Source organism: Urocitellus parryii, chromosome 8 (assembly GCF_045843805.1).
Source record: "Urocitellus parryii isolate mUroPar1 chromosome 8, mUroPar1.hap1, whole genome shotgun sequence".
Classification (NCBI taxonomy): Eukaryota; Metazoa; Chordata; class Mammalia; order Rodentia; family Sciuridae; genus Urocitellus; species Urocitellus parryii.
The window spans coordinates 62,651,033-62,669,302 of NC_135538.1; positions in this window are offsets into that span (position 1 = coordinate 62,651,033).

Below are 18,270 nucleotides of genomic sequence, written 5' to 3' on the forward strand. Positions count from 1 at the left end.
CTTAAATTTACTTATCTATAAACTTTTTTCTTCGCATCTCGTGAAGCTAGAAAATAGTTTAGAAAATGATGATCTAGAGCAACTAGTCTGTAATTGCCTGCCTCCTGAGGCAGGAGGCCTATTCAGTCTAGAATCTTAGATCACAAGATCTAGATCCAGAGATTTAGATCACAGAGGATCTAAATGAGCCTGGGTGAACTCAAGAACTTCAGGCTTGCTAAGTAACTGAAAGTCCCTCAGAAGTTTTCTAATCAACCTTATGTGGCTAAGAACTAGAAAGACCATCGAATTCAGTTCCAGAATGGGATCTGGCTTCCTAGTTAACATTCTTATCCTTCCAGCTCTTTTCCTTTGTTACTGTCACCAGCATCTTTCACTTCACAGAAATCTTCTGAGAAGAAATCTTCTTAAAACTATTTTTATCTGTTTCTAATCTGTCCTATTTTTTTTCTCCCACCCCTTCCCATGTTGACCCTCTGATTTGTTCCTTTCCCAGCACCTGAGTTTCATTTACAGTTATTTTAACCTCAGTGTCCCCCCACCCCCATTTTCATGCTAATTTACTTTCTCTACTCCTATATGGGACGAGTGATTTGCTACTGGAGAAAAACCACCACCACCGGGACTCCATTCATGATCAGTTCAGCTAGCTCATCATCACCTTACTTCATCATTTCCTCTTGCTGTGCTCAGATAGGTCCCTTTTCCTCCTCATTCCATAGAGCCAGTTAACTCTTAGCTTTACCTTCAGCCTCTTTTGTATTATTGCCAGAGCCTTTTCCTCAGCCTAAAAACATACCTAAATTCCCCCTATGCTAGAACATGTTCCCTTCATGCATTGTTCCCTATTAGTCCCTGGCTGAGCTTGATTCCGTTTTCACCCAAGTTCCTTGAAAGTCTAGCTAGTATACATTGTTCCCAGTTCTTCATTGCCCTACTTCAGTCCTCTGCCATCTCAACTCCAATGAAACCATTCTCATTAAGTTACTAATAACCCCTGAAATCCTAAAGCAATAAATATTTTGAGAGTTTTTATCTGAGCATAGTTTCCCCTTCATTTTTGACATGGTCAATTACTTATTCTATCTTGGCTCTGAGACCTTTGCAAATTCCCTTTCTTTGCTTACCAATAATATTTTGATATTCCAGTTCACCACCTTTTCTTCCTTCCTTCCTTCGTTTTAATTTCGGACACCCTGCCCAAGGAGTCTTCCTCATTTTTACTGACTTCCCTTTGTAAACTGCTTTCTCTCAAATTTGTTGCTCAGTTCAAGCCCCTTTCATCTCTTGCCTGGATTAGTGAAACAGGATGCTTACTATTAATAGTGATATCTCAAGTCTTTTCCTCAGAAAAATCTGCCCTTCACTTAGTGACCAAAGTGATCTATTTAAATGCAAATCCAATTCCTGTTTCTCATTCTACAGGGTACAGAGGGGCAGGAATCTGATCTCTTTCTGCTTCTCCAGTCTCTTTTTTTTCTCTACTCCCTACCTCACTGGACCACCTGCTTGTAAAGCTCTACATACAACATGAATTTATTGCTTCTCTTCTTTGCTCACCATGCCCCCTGGAATGTACTCAAAAGATGACCCCTCCCTGTCCCCCAACACTTGCTCGGAAAACGTTGGCTCATCCTTTAAACCTCAGCTGATGTGTTACTTATTCACAGAAACCTTTCCTAAACCTCTCAAGTCGACATAGTTATCTTTCCACTGTAGACCCATTTACTATATATAGTTTGCTATATATAGTTTGCTTCACTTACTACACTGTAATGTAATTATTTTCAGTTGGTGCTGCTGTTTCTTCCGATAGGTTGTGGATTCCTTGGGGTAAAGTGTCATATCTAATTCATTTTGTATCCCCAGTGCCTGGCACTCTGCCTGAAACAGAGCAGTTGCCAATAAACACTGATTGAAGGAAACAACCCTGCAGGAACAAATGACAGCTCGGTTCACCTTCCCACTGCAACATGGAACACCACTGTATCTTCCTACAGACAATTAAAAAAAAATTCTACACAATATAATCATCACATTTTAGTTGGGTGTGGTGGTGCACACCTTTAATCCTAGCAGCTTGGGAGGCTGAAGCAGAAGGATCACAAGTTCAAAGTCAGCTTCAACAACTTAGCAAGGTTCTGTCTCAAAATTTAAAAAGCGGGGCTGGGAAGGTGGCCGGTGGGTGGAGGGAGTTTGCTGTGGCTGTGGCTCAGTGGTTAAGCACCTCTGGGCTCAATCCCTGAAACCAAAAACAACAAAACAAAACAAAACAAACCCAGATACATCACATTTGCCTATCATTTTGTTTTTTATTTGAATCATATTTTAAATATACTTTGGAATCTTCAATTGCAAAGATTATTCTAGTCCCCCTTCCCTCCTAAATAAAATATCTGATTTTTTTTTTTCAAATTTGTGTTTCTCGGTTTTGAGTTACTTAAAGAGAACCAAACCTTATACTAAACTGTATTTTAGAGTTCAAGGGAAACAGTCCAGTTTAGAATAGGTGATTTAGCTTCATATTCCTTGTGACTTTTCCAGTTTCATGCCATGTGCTCATTAGGATAATGAGGATTTTAGCAGTCTATGGAAAGAGATTTGAGTTCCTCCCGTGAAGGGAATCATATACACATAAAGTACTCTTCAGAACAGCAAGTGCAATATTCTACAGTAACTTATGTCTTACTGTCATTATCTTTTAAAAAAAAAAAAGTGAGTGGATTTTTTTCCCCTGGAATTATCTTCAAAGACTCCTTTGTAGTTGTATTAGTCAGGAAAAATTCAATGTCATAGCCTGAACTTTCCTTTTTCCCCACAAGTCCATGTATGTTCCATTGTTCCACAAATAAAGAGAGGTGACTGGATGATAAGGGGATTTTTCAGTCATTTTCAATTAGCTGCAGAATGTTTCTTTACAGTAGCTTGGTTTCTGGTTAGCTGACCCACAGAACAATGACGACCACTTTACACTGCAGAGACAGTGCTGACAGGGGGATAATGAGAGAAACTGTCTCGGGGTTTCCCATTAACAAGTGTAACCAAAGCCCCCATTGGCCTTGCTAATGGGTAATAGCATATTACGCTATTGGTGAAGGCCTTTAGGAGATGGCGGACAAAGTTGCTTAATTAGTGGCATCTGAAGTGTTACCTCTACTGCTCTCCCGGATCTTCAGTTTCCCTACAGTTTCTAATTATTTTCCTTTGAATAAGAATACAGTACCAGATTTCCCAACTTGATTATGCCTTCCCCCCCTCATCTGAATGGGTAATCAAGCACTACTTATTTCAATCAAAATACACTCAAATAGAACCTAACCACAGACATATGAATACAAGCAGTTCTGGTATTGATATTGATTTTCCAGTAAATCATCTTAAGCCCAAATGATCAAAAATCAAGACAGGTCAACATCAAAGAAACAGGAATATTGGCATGAAAGCAAGCTCCGTTGATTGGTACAAATTAAAAGATCATTTATTAGTGATTATGCTGTATAATACTGCCAGTGCCAAATGAATGCAATTAAGATGAAACGGGCCCCTGCAGCTATAGGGGTTAATAAAGACTGGATTCCTAATGATTTTCCCATTAATTATGAAGATGTCCACAAAACAGTCTTAACAAAGTGGTGGCCACCTCAGACAAATCTTTGTAATCTGGATAAAACACCTTCTTTAATTGGTGCATTACTCAGATAATGTAAAGATTTCAAGAGTTCCTAATCATTACCTGCTGGATGCAAGGTAGGTAGAAAATGGTTTAGATCTGATGTGAGGAACAAATGTGGGAGAGCTGACGTTTTGAAAAATTTGAAATAACTCTTATGAGAGTCTGATTAATGACATTGTTTCAAGCCCAGAAGACCAAATATAAAGAGCATCTTCCTATTTTACATAATTAAATTACTCTCCCATATTCTCAGAGATCTTCTCTTGGCTACAAATATGATTTTTGTAAGCTCTAAAGATGGAAGAAGGGAGAGAAAAAGAAAGGAAAAAAAATAAAAGGATGAATTCATCCACAGTCTGAATTGAATGGAGAATACCACATTTCTTTTACGAACGATTAGCATCAAAACAAAAATCAGGCCAAAGTTGTACATCCAGTTTGCATTTCAGGTTATATTTAGAATTGAACGTGTGGCATTCATCTTGGCCTAATAACCTCCTGGTCCTATCCATGGCCAATCTAATTTCATCCAGTGAAACCAGGACAAAGTTGCTTAATTAGTGACATCTGAAGTGTTTCCTCACTTTCATTATTTTACTAAAATAATAAAAGATAAAGAACAAATCTTTTCTTTTAATGACAAGGTGGCTAATTGACAAAAACAATATTTTTATTTCATAAGAAAAATATCGTATAAGGTATGTTTTAAATGGAGTGATTTTGCGAATTGTATTTCTTCTAAGGAACAATCACATAAAGCGGTCAATGGACCGTGGGGATAAAAAAAATTCAGCTATAAAAAAAGAACATTAGGCACATGTGACAGTTTTCCTTGCTTGAGATGGGCCATTTAAGGAGCCTGAAAGTTTCTTTCTTTTCTTCTTTTTTTTTTTTTTTGGTGTGTGTATGTGTGTGTGTGTGTGTGTGTGTGTGTGTGTGAGAGAGAGAGAGAGAGAGAGAGAGAGAGAGAGAGAGAGAGAGAGAGAGAGAGAGGAGAGAGAGAGAGATGAGGAAAATTGAAATCTTATTCTTTTATATATGATACAACTATAAAATCTCAACAACAACAACATGTTGCACAAAGTAGTGGTTTCTGATGAGGTTTTTTTTTTTTTTTGGTGTGTGTGTAATGGTTAGCACACTGCAAGAAATTAACATGCAGCTGTAACACACATTGTTGTTGACATCACTTCTCTTCTCTCAGGGTACACTTTTTGTGGCTTTTCCCTGGGGTTGCATGGCTGACATATCTGTTAGACACACATTTAGATCCATTTTAGAGATGTGACCGAATGCACATGTGCCTGACCCACCACCTGTGACCATCTCCTCCTCTGAGGCTCTGAGGCTCTGAGGGACAGCACAGTGAAGATGTGTCTCAGAGCCAGACAGTTTGGATTCTGTCTTTAGTACTTACAAATTTTTGATCTTGAGCAAGCAGCTTCACTTTTCTTAGCTTGTTTTCCTGTCCATGAAATGGACAATGAATATCCAACTTGTAGTTATAATATAAAGTCTAAACAAAATAATATGTTAACTCCCCAAACAGTGCTTCCACAGAGCAAATATTCAATGCAAGGTGGGAATATTTTGTTCTTCTCCTTTAAAAATTATTATGTAAAAAATCATTTTAACATTATTTTAAAATCTATTTGCTTGGAAAATTAGAATAGAACTCTAGAGAGCCTCACAAAATCTTGGGTGGGCCTGGAATTAATCATAAACTTAATTTTCAACTTAATTAGTTGTCAGAGTATGCTTCCCAAATTTTTTTTACTAAGGTTGCCTGTACATCTATTGTGATACATAGTTAAATTTTGCTCCATATTTTATATATTGACTTACATAATAAAAATACAATAACTAGGAAGTCAAGAACATTGTGGGAGGGACTTTCTCTTGACACTAATATTTTTAAGGAAATTAAAAATATTGTTACTTATTGTTCCCAACCTAGAATAATTATATTCTTTGTGTGTGAGTTTGTTCATGAATAATTATATTCTTCACGTGTTGTGTGTGTTGTGTTTGTATACATATTTTGTAAGTCTGCTCAGTTCTTGTATAAATTATATTTCTTAATAGTTGTGAAAAGAGCTTGAAAGCCAATGAACTAGAGTGGAAGCTTCTTACAGACAGGATAGGGTAGTTTTACTCTGCATAAAGAACCAAATATATTGTCAGGAGTAAGAACAGGGATAGAAATCACCAAAAAGGAGTTTGCCTCAAGTCAGAATTTATAAAAAACTAAGTATTTGTGGAGAAAGACTTTTCCCAGGAGATAGGAGACTCAGCCCCAGCCAGCACTTTTACTTCTCAGCTTTGATAAGCAGCAAAATTTCCAGCAATATTAAAATATAAATATCTCTATGAAGATTACTGCTCTGGAGGTCATTTTCTGATTTCCTTTAAAGTCATTCAGTTCACTCAAATGTATTCTTCTGAGTGTCATGACTACCTTCCTATTGTGCTTCAAGGATAACCACAAGGGCTATGTAGCAAGTGTGAAATTTTTTTTTTTTTTTTTGAGGAGAAACTTATTTCATGTAATGTTAAAAAAAATTGAAAAAAGTTATATGCTCTCAACCTCAGGCTTGAGAGGTGGGAAAGGCTGACTAGCTACTTCAACAGAAAAAAATACTTTAAGAATTATTATAGGGCTGGCTAGAGTTCTCTTTCCTTTCTTTCTTTTTTTTTTTTTGATTTTTTTTCATGATTTGATTTTGTGCTTTTCCAGAGATGTGGTTTTCCAAATTTTATTTTTATTTTGCACATGTTGTTTCAGACTGGTGAAATGTTCATGAATAATGCTAGTTTATTTTCATAACTGTTTTTTGAGAAGAAAGTTGCCCAGAGACATTTTCTCAGAATGGAGCAGATATGTTTGGTAGGTGAGGACAGACAGATGGTGTCAGGAGAATTTTTGTGTTATAGGGAAGTATAATCAGGGCTGCATGTTACCAGATATCCACAGCCAGTCGGTCTCCTCTGGGAAAAGGTGCAATTTGCATGTTTCTTTCATCAAATTTTTCCAATGTCATAGTAATGCTTCAAAGGAAAATATGTGTTCCTTCCTTGTTTACTGTTGTTTGAATATTTAATGGTCCTTTTGTATAGAATTTGATTTTAGTTTATTAATAAATAAAACACCTGAAGATGGTCATTTATGATGTAGCCTCTAAACTTCTGGGCCAATTACAGCAAAATCATATCCATGATAATTTAGTAACTTACACAGTATGTAGGCTAATTTGTACTTATCATGTGCTGACAGTGAGCAATGCTTTTCTGGATTCATAATAAGAACTCTATTTTTTTAATATTTCTGGTAATGCATTTCATTGCATAATATGCACTATATACCTTTACCAGGCTTATGAAATTGTGTTACTTTTGATATATTAGTGGTTTTGAATTTATAGGTAGATTTCGTATACAATCTTCAGGCAAGAAGAAGTGATAATAAGATTTCATTGCTAATTTTCAGAATATCCTTCCAAGTTTTCTTGGTAGAATTTTTTTTGTGAACACTCAAGTGCGTTAAATCAATTTCCTGAACTATACCAATAAATGAGACCTAAGAAATTTGGCTGCTATGTTTGTATGTTCTTGGCTTTTTCAAGGGCTTCTCAGGTGCAAGTTTCTCAATTGATGGAATCACATATGTACAAATTATGAACAATTTTTAACCAAATACCTATAAAATTTAGAATCAATTTTACTCTGTTTACTGAGCTCAGTATTACACTCTATGCTTTTCATCCTCCAAAGGCAAACCTTTTCACATTTCACAAATGCACTTAAACACACACAAACACACGTGAACACATATACCGTGCTCCAACAATTGTGAGCACCTGCTACCAAAGCTTAACTCTGTTTTCCCCCTTTCACTCAATCAACCTGACTCCTCACCAAACTCATACCTGTGTTTTTCTACACTTCTTACATTCCATTACCCTCAACTCTCCCCACAGCTCCCAGATAACTGTTCTGTAGATTTATAGCTTTCATTCAGTCAACTTATATTTATTAAACTATAGTCTTAAATTCCATTTAATGTCTCCCAATAGGTAAAGCTCTGGGATATGACAATGAACAAGATAAACCTGTTACTGCCCTTAATTTGAGGTTCTGACAAGTAAATAAGCAACTGCAATATAATGAGATGCACACTATGACAGGCAGCAGTGGACACAGGGGGGCAAGGCTCATGGGTCAAAAATGTCAGAAGACTTGCTGAACTTGAAGTTGGCTCTTTCTGTGGCTATCTTCCTTGACTAAGCCGCTTTATGAACTGACTAGACTCAATGAGGTCTGGATTCTTTCCTTGGTCCTGTTCCACACCCTCAGCAAGAACTACTGGACTCCAAATCATACTGGACAGATCTATAACTCTCTACCTGCTTCTGTTGCTACATCCAGTCTGTTTCATTGGGTCTCTCTTGTCTCAGATCTCATCTAAGTCTTCCTGCCCCTCTGAAGACCATGCTAGGATCTTCTAGTCATCTCCTCTTCCTTCCTTTTTCCCTCTAACCTTATTCCTACTGCCCCAACCAACTTTACCAATTTGTCTATGAACATTAGTTCTTTTCTAACTCCATTCCCGTCCTCTTTGGATTTTCATAAGGATGATGTTATTAAAAGGCTCTTCATTGTCCTATATGAAAACTATTATTTTTACTTGACAGATGAGGAAGGTATATGGCAATTAAAAGCCTAAGAGTCTAAAACATGCCTATCTAGATTCTTATTTAGTATTCTTGACTGGGTGACTTTATTTCTTTACCTTTCTGTGTCTCAATTTCCTTATCTGAAAAATGAGGATAATAACAATATCTAGCATATGAGATTATTTGGAGAATTTAGAGAGCTAATAGACATAGAAATTAGAAAAGTACCTGGCAAATGTGGTAAGTGCTCAGTGTACATCAGCTTCATTTTTAGTATTTGTCATTGTTATTGGGAGAAAGATAAGCGATTCTCCAAGGCTACAAGCTAGTAAATTAGAGTCCCAAGGTTCAGACCCAGTTTTTTTTAATCCATTGAGAATGAATGAATGAATCATACCACTCTGTCTTTCTCAAAGAGCAACAAGATTCTTCCATCCCATTTTTGTCTTCAGATGTACTTGGATTAATTATACTGCTTAGATATAATATAGTCTAGTTATTTTCTTGTAGTTCCACACATCATCTAATTTTTTTAATTAAATCAGTTTTCATTATTTAATAATTACCTATAAACTCCCCCACGGACATCAGAAGCTAGGACCTTGGCAATACATTCTAGCCATTGTGTTTTCCAAAAGTGACCACAATGGACACCTCCAGTTCCGTATATTCTCTGAAAATTTTGTTACCATCATTCTGCTTCCCCCTCCCCATCAAATGGTATTTTTCTTCTTCCCTTTAACTTGGGCGGGACTTTGTGATTTATGTTGATATATAAATAGATAATGTACAAATAATAATGTTTGCGTTCTCAAACTAGGAAAAGTAATACAGCTTTTCTCTCTCTCTCCTTCATCCTGATCATCCTCAAACTATAGCTGTCAGGTTATGAAATAGTCCAGAATGGCCCCTTTAGAGAGACTGCATGAAAAGATCCCTTTGGAGAGGAACTTATGTCATAAGCTGAGAGCCAACATCAATTTTTTTGACATAAGAGTGAATGAGTAAATGAGACTTTTATGATTGTCTTCCTCTAGTCTTTGACTCTTTTTTGTTCTTTGATTCTTATAACTGAGACCCTAGGCATCATAAGGGCAAGACAGACCATCACCATAAATTCTTATGATCACAATAAATTACTATTTTATACCTCTAAAATCTGAGAAAAGTGTTATTCAGCCATATTAGTGGAACAGAAATCAGAATCTAGAAGTGGATTGCTACCATGATAAAAATCTACAGAAGTGACAATGAAAGACAGGAATGGCAGTGGGTGGAAATTGGTAAGGCCTCAGAGACCATGGAAGAATTCCAGCAGAGCATATTCAAAAGCTAGAAGTCTTTCACAACTTAGTCTTAGAAGGTAGGCAGTGTCACTGCTGCCACATTCCAGTCATCAGGGCAGTCATAGTCTCAACCAGATTCAAGGGGAAAGAAATAGTCACACGTTTATATTAATAACAATATTTTGAAAACCCTGTGGGACAAGAAATATTGCTTTGGCCATTTTTGGAAAAATAGAATCTACTACAGTCTGACCACAAAATTTCTATCTCGACTATGCACAAAATATACTCACGACTTCCCCAGCATCCTCCGTGATGCCTGTAACTTCAGATAGAAATTTCAGGGTGTGGAATCATCTGAAGACCCATGTACTCACAGACTTGGTGGTTGATAATGGTCAACAGGTGAGACAGGTATTTTAAAGCAGAGGCAAACCATCTTGCTATGCCATATCCAAGTTTTGGATCCCCGGAAACCATGAATAGGATAAATGTCTGTCTTATACTGAAGTTTATGACAATGTGTTTGACACAGCCATTATAACTGAAAAACACATGTAGTCATATTATCCCCATCTTATCTTATTTACCCCCTATAAAGTAGCTATTCTCTGTAATCTCAAATTCATTATTCTCAACTTTTCTTGTTGCATACTTTTATGCATATTTATTGTTACCATGAAAGAATACATTTTTTACTTTAGTTTTCCTTTCAGGGTCACATGCTTCTTTGACTTATTTGCACTTAACACTATATTGCTGATATTCACCCACATTGATGCTTGTCATTGTAGAATGTTTGCTGTGATTATAGGATAATATTTTATTTTGAGAATACACCACATTTATTTTTTCTTCTAGACGTTGAAAGGGAATTCACCAAATTTTTGTTATTGTAACTAGAGCTGCTATGAAAGGCCTGGGTTATGTCTAGGAGTGAAATTGGTGGGGGGTGGGGGATGGGGAGGTGGGATGTGTAATATAAATGTTCAACATGAAGACATAAATATTCAGATTGGCTGCATTGACTTGATCTTCCTCCATCAATCAAGAGATTTTTGTGCATCCTGGGAAGGATTTGGGTGAAAAGAATTAACTATAAATTCAAATTATCCCGACCGTGATTAAAATGTTGCTACTATCACATGAAATGGACAATATTAGAGATAATTTGCCTCATTGTAGTCAGTGATTTCGTTACCTTAGCACATGTGCTCATGCACACAGAGTAACCTGCTTTGCAATTGTATGTCCTCATATTCCTCCTTCCCACCATCCTACATGATTATCCAGGTTTTCTCCAGTTATTCTAGCTCTTAATAGGAGAGGAAGTAATTGAAGGATCAAGATTACAAGGGCAAACCTCTGCTGTAAAAGTTCAGACCTGACAAAGAAGCCACTGGCTGGCTACTGAAGGTTTAAAAGCAGAAACTCTTTCACAAATCAACTGACATGTGTTGATCATGTTGATCGATTGATTTGTGCTGTTTCAGAATGAAAACAAAAAGTTTTCATTTACTTAAGGGGATCTTGCATCTAGCACTATGATATAAGATGAGCACTATAATTGTGCTAGGTAGAAGTAGGAGGAATACTTGAGAAGCAAGCAGCAGCCCATGAAAGATAGGGATGGAGCTAGACGCACACAGAATGCTTGTCAGTGAGCTCTATTACAGCAAATCAGGGGAAAGGACAGTAAAGCCATCAATGGAGAATAGGAAATACTAAGGTGTCTATATATTATTTGGAATGACCTCAATAATGTAGCATAATTGCAGATGTAACCTTGAGGATTGAAAGGGGCAAATTAGGAAAGTATTGAAGATTTTTAAAAGTAGAAATTGACCAATTAAAATCTGTGTAATATCCTTCTACTTCTTCAGTAAGCTATTGATCAGATGAAGAGAATTATAGAGAAAGAAACCAAATATAGAGATCACCCTATCTGTCTACATTTCTATGATAAAAGAAACAATTTTCCATGCATTGTCTCATATCCTTTTTAAAGCACTTTCAAATGCTAATTTTAATAAGAATTCATGTAACATAAAAGATCAATGAACTTCTAACATTTTAAAGACAGCATGTTTATAAACATGAAATTGGCCTCACAGAGAGCAACACAAAGAAGGAATATATTGATCAGTCTATTTAATTATCATCCATATATGGCATTTAATTCAACAATCATACACATCTGACCATTCCATTTTTTAAAAATGACCAATCTTGATGTTTAGTATGTCCACTTATGTCAATTTTACTTGGTTCACTGTAAATGGGTCTTTATGAAAGATGCCTTGTTTTAGCACCCTAGAAGTACTTTCTATAAACCCCAACAACTTAATGCAATTTTAAACTGAAATGATAGGAAATCACATTTGTAAATGAGATGAATAATGAAACAATAGTACCCCTCAATTCTATATCCTTACAGAGTCAGATGTCTGAAAAATATGCAGATATATCTGAGGCCACCTTTAATATATCCTGGAGACCTTTCTCTTGCCTCCTGAACAGGACCTGGGAGTGATGTGACCACCAAATGCACAATATAGAAGCAATTGCATATGATAATGGGAAGTGGGGGGATTTGTTTTAGAATGTTTTAAAATAAAAATCTGTTTGAAATGAAATGCATTAGATCAAACATGCCCTTCGGAGAGTCCCCAGATATTTCTGTTAAGCTGTTTCCTCCAGTGAGGGAATATGCTATGAGGCACCTGTCAACATTTTCCAACAGCTAACAGGTTCTATTTTTAACTTTCTTACAGATACACATGTCTATGATCTTACTCCTACTCAATGCTTTTGGTTATAACTTGCCACTTAAAATATTACTGTTGATAAATTCTGCTAAACCTTGTATTAGTTACTGATAATTTTTTACATTTGATGTAAATAGTCATGCTTTATGAGGTAATTGTTTGGAAGTAATATAGCAGTGATTCAGAATTCAAATTCTAGCACTAGAATTCTGCACCTTTCATATTTTACCTTTGTAACATTGGGCTAGTCATTTAATTTTCCCCATCTGTAAGATGAGCACTAGCATTGCACTAAGAGTGGGGCATGAAGATAATGCAAGTAGAACATTTCACTTAGCAGCAGCTCAATAAGTTGGGAGTTATCATAATTACTTTAACCATTAGGTCTACAGATATAAATTTATGCAACAGATTGTTATATTAGAGTCACTTAAGGTGAGTTCAAGATAGTGAAAAGATAAACTCTTCAGCTGATTAAACTGTGATTAACCCTAAAGGCAGACACTTCTGTATTGAAAGCATGAATGGGACTATGCCACTGAGCAACAGAAGAAATTCTTCCTGCAGTTCATTATGGTATCTGACTAAAGCTACAGAGAGGTGTAGTTGACTATGTTTACTGTCTTAGGAGAGTATCATAACTTATGGAGCCCACAGTTTTGTAGCAAAGAACCTCAATAATTCATACAGACAACAGAATTGCTGTCCCTAAAATATGTAGCTGAGGCATGAGTACCTTTCTAAAGAATGGATTGGAGCAATAGACTTTTTGGGAACCCTCTGTAGAACTTGTGGTTAAGAGCTAAGATTTGGGGAACAGGTCAACTTAGATTTGCTTCCCTCTTCTACCACACTGGTCATATGACTTTGAGAAAATGACTGAATGTTTTTGAATATCAGCTTGCATCAATAAAATCAGTATAATAATATTCATCTAGAATTGTATCAAGGATTAAATGGAATAACAAAAAGAGATTATCTTGTAGAGTTTCAGCTAATTATGAATTCTTCATAACTTTTAGCAGTTGTTACTCAGAATTTATCACATTGACCTTGTTACCTAGAAACAGGCACTTTTTCAATTCATCAGTAGATATTGACTGAAGACCTACTGAGTGATAGGTATAGTGCTAATGTCATAAAGATGTCTATAAAATTGTTCTTCTGTCCCTAAGGATCCTAGAGTGCTACAACCTAGGATCCATACAAACCAAAAGAAAGGATATCTAAATGAAAGTTGACAAATGGATAGAAGGGGCCAAGGGGCTTGGTACCAAAGGGCATTTCTGAGAGTGGTGGGCATAAAGTGTGATAAGAAGGTGGTATGTTTACAGACTAGTTACTGAGCCAAAGTAACGCAGATTAGGACATAATGAAAATACACAGATAAAAATAAGCTTCTGAAAGTCTAATCCTGAACACAAGTTTTAGTTGCCCTTATCTAAAATTTTCATTAATTGGTGGAAAAAAATATTCACAAGCCAGTGCACAGGTTGACCATCTTGCTCTTTGACTTTAAGTGTGGTGAGTAATGAGAAGCACAGTGTTTAATTAATCCCATCTTCATTGTGCCTTTAATATTATTCTCATGTTTCTAAACTTGTAAGAGAATAAAGGAAGTAAAAAAAGTGGGGAGAGGTGCTGGGGTTGTGGCTCAGCAGTAGAGTGCCTAGCATGTACAAAGCTCTGGGTTCAATCTTCAGCACCACATAAAAATAAATTAATAAAATAATGATATTGTGTCCAACTACAACTAAAAAATAAATATATATTTATAAAATGGGGAGAGAGCAAGAAAATATTTTATAATTTAGCAAGATAAATCAAAATGAACCTCCTTATAATATTGATTAAAAAGTTAATGTGTATATACTTATGTTGGTAACATGTACATAGTTCATTTGATAATATGATTGATTGTTTGGAAATAATCTTACTTATTTAAAAAATACAATTGTTGGCTAAATTAAATTGGGTACTGGATCCCATGCCCAGCTACATATACATAATAGTCTATGTAAAAAAAAATCACACAACAATGGTAAAAAAGGTACATTTTTTATTTTACATATGTAGAAGATGATACTCAGAGAAATTATGTGACTTGTTCAGGTTCAAGGAACAAGGAATAAAAGCTTTGGGATTTCAACTCAACTTGTGTGAGACTGAAGCTTGTGTTCTCTGCATTACATGAACAGTGCTGTGCTGCTCATTGGGAAGGATTGTACCACTGCAAGGAAGAGCCCATGAGTACTTTCAGGCTTGGTTATGGCACCTGAATCTGACCACTCTAATTAGTCAAGCCCTACATTAAAATGGAGCTTACTGGGTTGGGGTTGTGGCTCAGTGGCAGGGCGCTTGCCTAGCACATGTGAGGCACTGGGTTCGATCCTCAGCACCACATAAAAAAAAATAAATTGTGTCCACCGAAAACTAAAAAATAAATATTAAAACAAATAAATAAAGGTATTGTGTCTATCTACAACTAATTTTTTTAAATGGAGCCTTATTGAACAACTGTATTTAAATTCTTTATCTCATTTAATTAGATTGCAGCGCCCCTCCAATATTTGAAGAGTCAAAAATGTTTTGCCTAATGACAGAATTATGTCATAAAGATATACTCATAAATCAATGAATATGAGAAAAGAAAGCACTTAGGGCTTCACCAAAAAGAAAGTGAACAAATCATCTTTGTTTTTTTCTTCCAAATATTCTAATGTGGCAGAGAATCTCAAGCATTAATCAAATTCAGTCATTTGCCCGGTAAATGAGTCCACTGATACTTGACAAGGTGGACAGTTGCTAATTGCATCTGTGTTATTGTGTAAGAAAGTTACAGACAGTGTTTGTGTTGACTGCAGGCTTTTGTAGTTAGCTGTGATTTCCAAATGGCACAATGTGACACAGAAATCCTACAAACCATTAGAATATTAATAGTTATAATACGTATTTAAAAATCATCCACTAGTGGAAATAGCTTAGAATTACTCAGTGCCTCTAAGATTATAATAAAGCCAACCCTCCCCCTCAACCTCCATTGCTCCTGTGCTAATCCAATCAACATATATGCATTATCTGAGTAATTTAACATCAACAAATCAGACTCTGGAAAATATTAAACAAGTGAGCAAGGGCCACAAAGGAAAGCAGAGTAACTTCAAAAATTCTGTAAGTAGAGCAGAATCCAAGTGTGTAAACATTGAGAGTGCTTTTTTAATTTTTTATCATACTTTTCAGAACTGTGCTGGGGAGCATGTAATCTGTATTTTAAGTTGAGAAGAGGATAATACATCCAAACCTACCGTGTTGTATTAGTAAGAAACTATAGCAGAAGATAATATGAGACAAAAGTAACAAAGAAATTGTAATAAGGACAAGAGGCTCTCAGGGAGAAAAGCCTCAAGCTGCTCTTAGCTGTGGTGAGTACAGTGCTCTGAGCACAGTAGGGACACAATCAATGCTGCAACCAATGGACTCATGAATGTGGAGTGTCTTGAAATTAATGATAACTTTAACATGTCTGAGGCCTTGAACTTATCTTATAAATTGGTCCTTGGAAGGAATAAAAGAAGAAAAATATTGGGCAATCAGGAAGTAATGAAGATCTTGTAAAAATAGCTATCTACAAAAGCAGGCTAAGTGAGTCCTTGGAAAGTCGGCATATCTGCGAATCAGCAGGTCCAGATGATATACCTTCTATCCGTGGGATGAAAGAAACTGGCAAGCATGCTAACTGCATCATTTACAGTGATTTTTGAAAAACTGTGGGGATCTAGGGAACTACAAGAGATGAAAAGGAAAGAAAATACAATGCTCTACTTACATTTATGAAAAAGATGAAAGTGACCCCCCAGAAATCTCAATAATAATTAAAGTTAAGAAAAATAAGGGATATTCTAACGGCCTACATAAAGACAACATTTAGAGAATATATTCACCTCCCGATAGAAGCATTTTTAAGATTAAAATTCAAAAGGAGCTTGAATACAAAAGAGTTTGAAAAATATTTCAAAGTGAAATGTTTGTTTATTTATAATTGCTTAAGCAAAAATCTTTCTCAAACCTGAACTATGGCTACCTAGGCAAGAAAAATGATTGGAAGATTGTAAATAGTAATTATAAATATGGAGTTATCTTTTCAAAACTGTTAAAGAAATGTGACAGTTTTAAATGTCATTTAAGACTGTAGGTGGAATGACTGTGTATTCTGCCTCATATGAAAACAACACTGCTGTGTGCTGGAAACACAGGAGCCAGGCGGCTTTCTCGACATTACACAAGAAGTATCTAATTAGCATTGGGGCTTATGCATAGTAAACATGAATAATATTGAATATAACTACAGTTATTAATTTACAAAACAAATTTTTTACATGGTGGTGGCTATTGGTTTTTCTCTTTGACCTGATCATTGTCTTAATAGCTAGTTTCTGACAGAGATCAAAGGGAGCATTTTAAGTGGTGGGGAAAGAGATGAGACATTGTCCCAGCCGTTTGCTACCACAGCAGAAGTGGTGATTCATCGGCTTCAGTCAGTCCTGTAACCTCTATTTTCCCAACATGTTAAGTTAATAATCTGGATAAATCCTACACTTGATATGCACATTAAATGTATATAGAGATTTCCTCGTACCCCTACTGCTCCCAGATTTCTATAAGGACCGGCAAATTTTAGCCTTAGTTTTTCATTCTATAGGACTTCCATGTTTTGTACTTTGGACTGTGTCGCTCCATGGATCTTCATTTCATAAATATCCCCATCATGGATTGAAATTTCTTCTCAGTTGTTGTATGTCCTTCCACTGTTTTGTGCAGCTGTGTCACAGAAGGTGTCCTGGTCTGTAACATCCCATAAGAAGTTACTTTCATTGTTGAGAAAGTGTTCAATATGATTTTCACCTGAGGGATGTATTTCATTTAAATTTCATGAGCATAAACTTTAAATATTCTAAAATTAAATATTTTTGGAACAGAGATATCCTTAACTGTAGAAAATGACCATTTATATATTGAAATTCATAATACTTTGAGATAATTTAAAACACAATATTAAATAATCAGTGCTTTTATGAAATATTTACATTGCAATTTTTATGATCATAATTTTATTGGTCACAGATAGTACAAAACTTATGATTGGTGTCAAAAACCAAGAAGGGCTATCATTTTCTGAGAGCTCACTATATATTAGGTACTATAATAAATGTTTATAAGAATTCTTAAATTACAAGCAGCCTTGAAAGTTGATCTCATTATTATCAATTTATACATGAAAGTGTTAAAGTTCTACCTAATTAGAAACCTGAGCTCCTACACTCTATGCTGCTAAAATTCTTCATGACATCCAAGTGTCTCAGAATTAATACCCTGAAATCCATTGTGTCAAGGAGAAGCGGAGGAGGTGGAGTATGTTTTCTTCTGAATCTGAAAGGAAAGACCACAAATGAGTTCTTCAGTTCAAAGAAAGATAAAAAGATAAATGTAAACATCCATACATCAATGGAATAGAAGCACAAGGATCTGGAATCAAAATGGGGAAAAAGAAAGAGAAAAACCAAAATTTCCAGTGTGCTAGGCTTGGGGGAATATGTTAAATCTTCATCCACTCAGCCATGCAAGATGGATATAGCCCATTTCCCTGACACGAAAAGGCCATAGAGTGTAAGATGTTTAGCAGATAAAACAGTAGTCTTATTTTATTATTTTATTAGGAAGAAAAACTATTCGTATAATATATACATCAACTGTAAGTTTCTGTATGTAACTTTAAATCATAAAAAAAGTGGTGTCAGTACTGAGTAAAGAAAGTATGGTCTACATCTTGATTGATATGGATACTGAAGTTCAAGAATCTAAATAAATTTTCA